General features: G+C 50.2%; 1 long non-coding RNA gene and 1 pseudogene across 8 annotated transcripts in view; one reads left to right on the top strand and one right to left on the bottom strand.

Moving 5' to 3' along the window:
- LOC149370674 (uncharacterized) overlaps nt 1-6,167 on the top strand; it is a 108,186-nt gene that overhangs the window by 56,837 nt on the left and 45,182 nt on the right. The gene's annotated exons all lie outside the window — the stretch shown is intronic.
- Nucleotides 290-1,189, bottom strand: LOC149370680 (uncharacterized; annotated as a pseudogene).

Raw genomic sequence — 6,167 nt, 5'->3', positions numbered from 1 at the left:
AGCAGTCTTGTGTTTACCCTCTACAGCGACGTTGAATCTGCCAGTACCCGGAGCGCAGGTCGAGAGATAAAAAGTATTTTGCGTGTCGGACGGCGTCAATCGCGGCGTCGATACGGGGAAGCGGATAAGAGTCTGGGATCGTGTGCTTATTGAGCTCTCTGCAGTCGATGCAAAACCTCAGAGTGCCGTTTTTCTTGTGTGCGAGAACAACAGGGGCTGCCCAAGGGCTCGAGGAGGGTCTTGCGACCCCAGCAGCCAGCATGTCGCGTACCCAGTCAGCGATGACCGTTCACTCACGCTCTGTGTAGCGCCGCAGCGGAATAGTTATGGGCGGGTGATTGTTGGTTGGTATGCGGCGGACAATCAAATCAGTGCCAGGAAGCTGTGCACTAGTCTCCGCGAAAATGGCCCTGTGCCGGTGCAGCAGGGCACTCAAGGTTTGAGGACCGGAAGGCTCACCTTTAGCATGCTCGTCCACGGGCAGGCTAGGGACGGTACGGCATGAGCGGAGTTGCACTTCGCCGTTTTCGATTGACAGAGCCACGTCCCCGGACATGAGGTAGTCTGCGCCCAAGATGAGGTCAGCAGGCAAGTCTGCAAACACCGAGACGCCCACCAGGACCTTGCTGCCAGCCTCAGTCCGCATGCAGATATCGACTGTGCCAACGGGAACAGCGCTTCCCCCCAAGCCTTGCAGAGGAGACGAGGTCCATTGACTCATCGGGCCCGATGCATGACGCTGAAGCAATGCCGTTTGCTGAGCGCCGGTGTCAACCAGTGCGGTCAACTCCCCGATGCCGTCAACATGCACCAGCAGGAAGGGAAGAGGGTGATTCTGGAATTATATGTGTGGGCGGGCAGCATGAGGACAATCCTTGAACATGTGGCCATGTCCGCACGAAAAGCAACCATGGTGTTGCTGTGGTACTGCGGCAGATGTTCCGGCGGCAGCAAGGGTCCCGCGACGACTGGAGGTGTCATGCAAGGAGGCCGCTCGGTAGACAAAGATTGAGAGGCTGTCAGTGTCCAGTGTGGACGTAATCGATGCGTGGGTGGCATCGTGAAGCCCGTCGACAATGTATTGTTTGTCTGCGGACGCGGGCCACTCGATGTTGCTGGCCTGAAGACGGACCTTATCATAAATGTAAAGGGCGACGTCTTCATCTGGAGCCTGGCGCCGTGCTCTCATCGTTATGAGTTTGGCGTCGTGCACACTGGCCAGGGGTGTAAACGCGGCAAGAAGGGCAGAAGTCTAGGCCGACCAAGTGGTGTAGCGGCGGCCTTCGTACTGGTGCCAGGCGCAGGCGGCACCACGGAGATGGTCTTCCGCGACGGCGAGCGTGGTGGCTGGAGACAAGGTGAAACGCTGGGCAGCAGCGTCGACCACTTGAATCCACGCTTCGGCGTCGTCAGAAAATCCACGGTACTCCGGAATTTGTATCGGGGTTACTGGGTATCCAGAGGACAGTGAAGCGCGGCCAAGCGCTGCAGTGAAAGAAGCAGATAACTCCCATGAGGGTGGAGAGGGCTTCAGGAAGAAGGGCCAAGGCTGAATCCGCCGAAGAGGCATGGGCGCCGTTCTCGGGCTGAATAGGGGTTCCAGGCGCCGAGGGAGCCGGCCGTGTGACTGCCCGGCCGCTTCGAAGGAGGAGCGGCGGGTCGGGGAGGTCCGGGTCGGGCTCGACGTTGGTCGACTGCGCCATTGTAAAGACTGAAACCGAGACACGCTGAGCTGAGCGTCCGCTCGATTGCCTAGCCTTTGTTTTATTTCCCTTCCTCATCTTCTTCCACCCATTTCTCTCATCTCTACTTCATCTTTGTCTCGGCATCACAATATATATATATGCCCATAGGTAAATAGCTCTGCAAATGCATCAAGGACGAAGCCCGGACAGTCAGGAACAGCAGGGTCATCTGAAGCATCCCAGGCCCGCGTGCGCTTCTTCCTCCAGGCTCTTTGTTTGACATGCACGCACACACAAGAGCAAACTTGCAACTATATTTCCAGAAGCCTGACACCGCCTTAAGAAGCGAAGAAGTGCATGCATACACTTAGCAGAGCCACACGTGTAGGAACCGGCGGGCCCAGAGCTATTATCAAAACAGTATCAGTGACAGGTACAAAATGAAGCCACACCAGACAAAGCTGCAGCATGCCCAACATAAAAAACCATCAACAACAACAAAAGAGAAGCACAAGAACAGTGACTCTTATTTAGCGCTAAGGAATCCCACTCCTTTCTTGGGAAGGGCCAACTGATGCCTTACTCACGCAAGCGTCCGTCTTACTAATCTTGAGAGCTTCCACAATTTCCCGGCCCAGCCTATTGGATGCACGCCTTATAACAACCATGGAAGGGAGAGGACGGCACTGTTGTTTCTTTTTCTTCGTGTTTGCATCCGAAGCAATGCAAAGACAGATTCGAGCCAACATACGAACCCTGAGAATTAGCATGCTCCCTGAGCCTCTCACTGAGATATGGCTTTTGCACTGTTGGTGTGGTGTATAAGATTCTAGTCACTTGTGGGGTTGTGTACATAGACCAGACAAGGCAGAGGCTGTTGTATCTAGTTTCCCCTACGGGGACTTTGGGATTGGTTCCGCGACCCAGGAGAGCTGTATCGGTGAGGCGAGGGGGTTTAGGCGAAGTGTTTTTGCATGAAAGAAAATTGGCAAATTATCATGCCTGGTGTTCCCACACCAGGTTTCCAGACATGTGTTTTGCGACATTGTATAGTGTGTTCTCATCTGGAGTCAACCGGTCGACTGATACCAACTCTGGCGTGCTTTTAGTTTACTGTTTCCTGATGTGGTCGATGTACCATTCCGGGGTGATGATGTCAATGGAAGGAAGCATCCAGAAAGAAATTGGTTACCTAACATGTCTTCATAGTCATGCCCAGTGTTTGGACATGCTATCGTGGGCAAAATTAAGAGACCACTGTTAGTGCATGCTGAAACGTGCCAAATTGCACGTGGATGTTAGTCTCAACAACAGGATTGCTTTGTCAGGCGGCGCCCACATGCAGTTTGGCACCGTTCAGCACACACTCACTGGGGTCTCTTAATTTTGAGGACGATAGTACATAGGAGCATGCACATAATTACATGATTCATCTTCTTGCCCAACATGAAGAGCAAGTACGTATTGAAAGAAGAAAAAAACTGAAATTTGCTCAAGAGCATCCTTAGCTTTATTGGTAGACGAAAGCAGCGGTTGAGTCATACTGGAGGCCCCTTGCATCATAGCATGCATCTTTTCCGAGAAAGTCGAATATCTTTCACTGCCTTGTGAATCCAGGTGTGTGTAGGCACAATATCTGGAGATTAAGGGACAATTATATGTTTATTATGAAATACACTGCTGTAATGATCACAGTGCAAGGGCAACTGGCAAATACTGCCATTAATTTTAGCACAGTGGTGGAAACATGCACTCCGCAATCAATATGACTTGCAGTGCATGTTTCCACCATTAAAGACGGTGTTGAGGACAACATTACCGGGAGGTAGTCAAGGGAGGACAGCTTTGTACGAGTCCGTGGCAACTCCAGGCATCGGGAAACCTCGGCCAATGGCCGATGTGCTGTTCCCAGCTAGAAGCATTTCAAGACACAGCAGTTCAGAATGGCTTCCTCTTCCCTGTGTTCAGACTGCACATTACCGACTGTCATAATCGTCTATTATTTTGTTCCGCTGCTGTGTGGGCTTCTTGTAGGTGGAAGCTTCATGGAGGGTGGAGGTAGAATTGTCTGTGGTAGTGGTACTTTTGGAAAATAGAGCTGGGTAGGTTGCTTTGGTATGGCACTTCTGGAGGGTGAAGGTGGATGGGGTGGAAAGGGGGTGGCAGCAGGTAGGTGCCTGGGCTGCCCCCTAGCTAGGGGGTGCGGTGGGCAGGTGGGCAGTTCTTTTGGAGGGTGGTAACAAAGTCAGAGGAAGGCAGTCCCTGCACCCCCGAAGTATTAGTGTAATAACGGGGTTATGACACATATGTCTTTTGTTAGCTTCAAAACAGCCTAAAAAGATTGCCTCAGTGTCGCCTGGCTGTTACTTATAATGCAGTAAACAAACAGAGCAAATGCATAACTTCACCCTCACACGGTGAGAATTGTCATAAGGCATGCGCAGTCTCCACACAAGAGAGCGCAAAAGCAATGCGAAACACGACAAATAGGATGCTGACAAGCTCGAGAATATGCAACAATCTAACCATACGGGAAACCGCGAGTTACTGGAATATTTAGTTAATAATAAACACAACACACTGCAATTTTTCCTTCCAGCGCATTCATATATAGACTGTCGTAACACCAGACTGTGATAAACGTTTCCTGCTAACGTAGTTCTGAATGTTGTTGGTCGTTTCAACTTTGTTTGTTCTGCAGCTTTAGAGCAGGTCTGTGTGCATGGGAGAGAGAGCAAACCTTTATTAATCAAATATAGAGGATGAGTCAGTGCAGGTAGTGAATGCCGGCATCTTCTTGGTCGGCGTCTCTAGTCCGGTGTGCCGCATGAGTTCAGCCCACAGACTGTCCGACTTCACGTCAAAATAATCGGTGACATCTCTTCATTAGAGGCGGATATTATGGGACAACGGCGGCCCATTTCGGCGGCCTCCGGAGCAGTCGTCAGCCGGGACGTTCATTATGTCTTCTGCACGTCCGTCCCCCTCGGGAGATGTGGGAGAAAGAGGGCACTGGCAAGGGAGCATAGCTGCGTTGTTTGCTTGGCCGCTGCTCCCTCATTGCTGCCATTGCTCTCCGGCTCCAACCGTGTGTAGTGGTGCCACTTTTTCCCCGCGTTGACCCGTCCACGGATGCTGTGTCCGAGTTCTCGGCCTCCTCGCGCATTGCCTCTGCTTCGGCTGCGGTGGTAAGGAGGAGGAGGGGGTAGCATCAGCTGGGGATATGCTGGTGACACGTCTTATCAGCCACTGGGTGTGGAAAGTCAGCTGGTGCCTTCGAGCTCTACCATCACACACTTGTAAATCTCGTACTGCGTAGTTGTAAGAAGACGTTAGTATTCTAGCTGTACTGTGTGGTCGTAAGAAGACATTCGTATTCTAGCTCCTGCAGCTTTGAAGCATAAAATGTGGTACGTGTCACTTGAAAACTTTGTGAACCTTGTGAGGTTGGCACCACTGTTTTGGTGGGTGCATGTAAACATATAGATACAAGGTTCTCTGCTGTTTGGAAATGCATGCATAATAACCAGCCAAAAAAAAGTTTTTAATCAAAAGCTGGCTCTCATGCATGGTCACATGCGTACGAACTTCTGTCAACTTATTTTATTTCCCTGCTCAGCATCGAAGAAAGGCTGTTTTCCAGCTGTAGCAGTGTGGAAACTAAGGTTCTATGCTGTTTAGAAAGGCATGCGTAATAACCAGCCAAAAAAAAATTTTTAAATCAAAAGCTGGCTTGCATGCATGGTCACATACGTACGAACTTCTGTCAACTTATTTTATTTCCCTGTTCAGCATCGAAGAAAGGCTGTTTTCCAGCTGTAGCAGTGTGGAAACTAAGGTTCTATGCTGTTTAGAAAGGCATGCGTAATAACCAGCCAAAAAAAATTTTTAAATCAAAAGCTGGCTTGCATGCATGGTCACATACGTACGAACTTCTGTCAACTTATTTCCCTACTCAGCATCGAAGAAAGGCTGTTTTCCAGCTGCAGCTGTGTGGCCGCAGGAAATCAATTGCATGTGTACCCTGTACGTGCGCGCGCACACGCACACACGCACGCGGGCGCGCACACTCACACACACACAGACAGACAGACAGACACACACACACACACAAAGGTTCACATTTTACAAGCTGTATATGCAGGTCAAGGTAGCAATGTTGTGACTCAGAAAACTTCAGCAATAATGAACACATTCTTGCACAGAAAAAGACACTTGCACCCTGAAAGGAAACCACTATACAGCAAAATGAGAGTGGAGAATTTGAGTGCACCACCCAGCAATCAATTAAACAACCCCTAACACATGCACGCCTTCGAACTTTAAAAACCCAAGTCAGGAAACAGTGAATACATGGATTAATTACCTTATTTACACGGCTGTAAGTCGACCTATTTTTAAATGTGAAAATCTGAAGTTGAGGGGGGGGGGGGGGGTTAAACTTATAATCGAAACCGAAGCAGGTCACCATAAATGAAGACG

The sequence above is a fragment of the Amblyomma mixtum genome, chromosome 1 (assembly GCF_055824585.1).
Source record: "Amblyomma mixtum isolate Tamu chromosome 1, ASM5582458v1, whole genome shotgun sequence".
Lineage (NCBI taxonomy): Eukaryota > Metazoa > Arthropoda > Arachnida > Ixodida > Ixodidae > Amblyomma > Amblyomma mixtum.
This window is presented reverse-complemented; position numbering and strand designations above follow the sequence as displayed.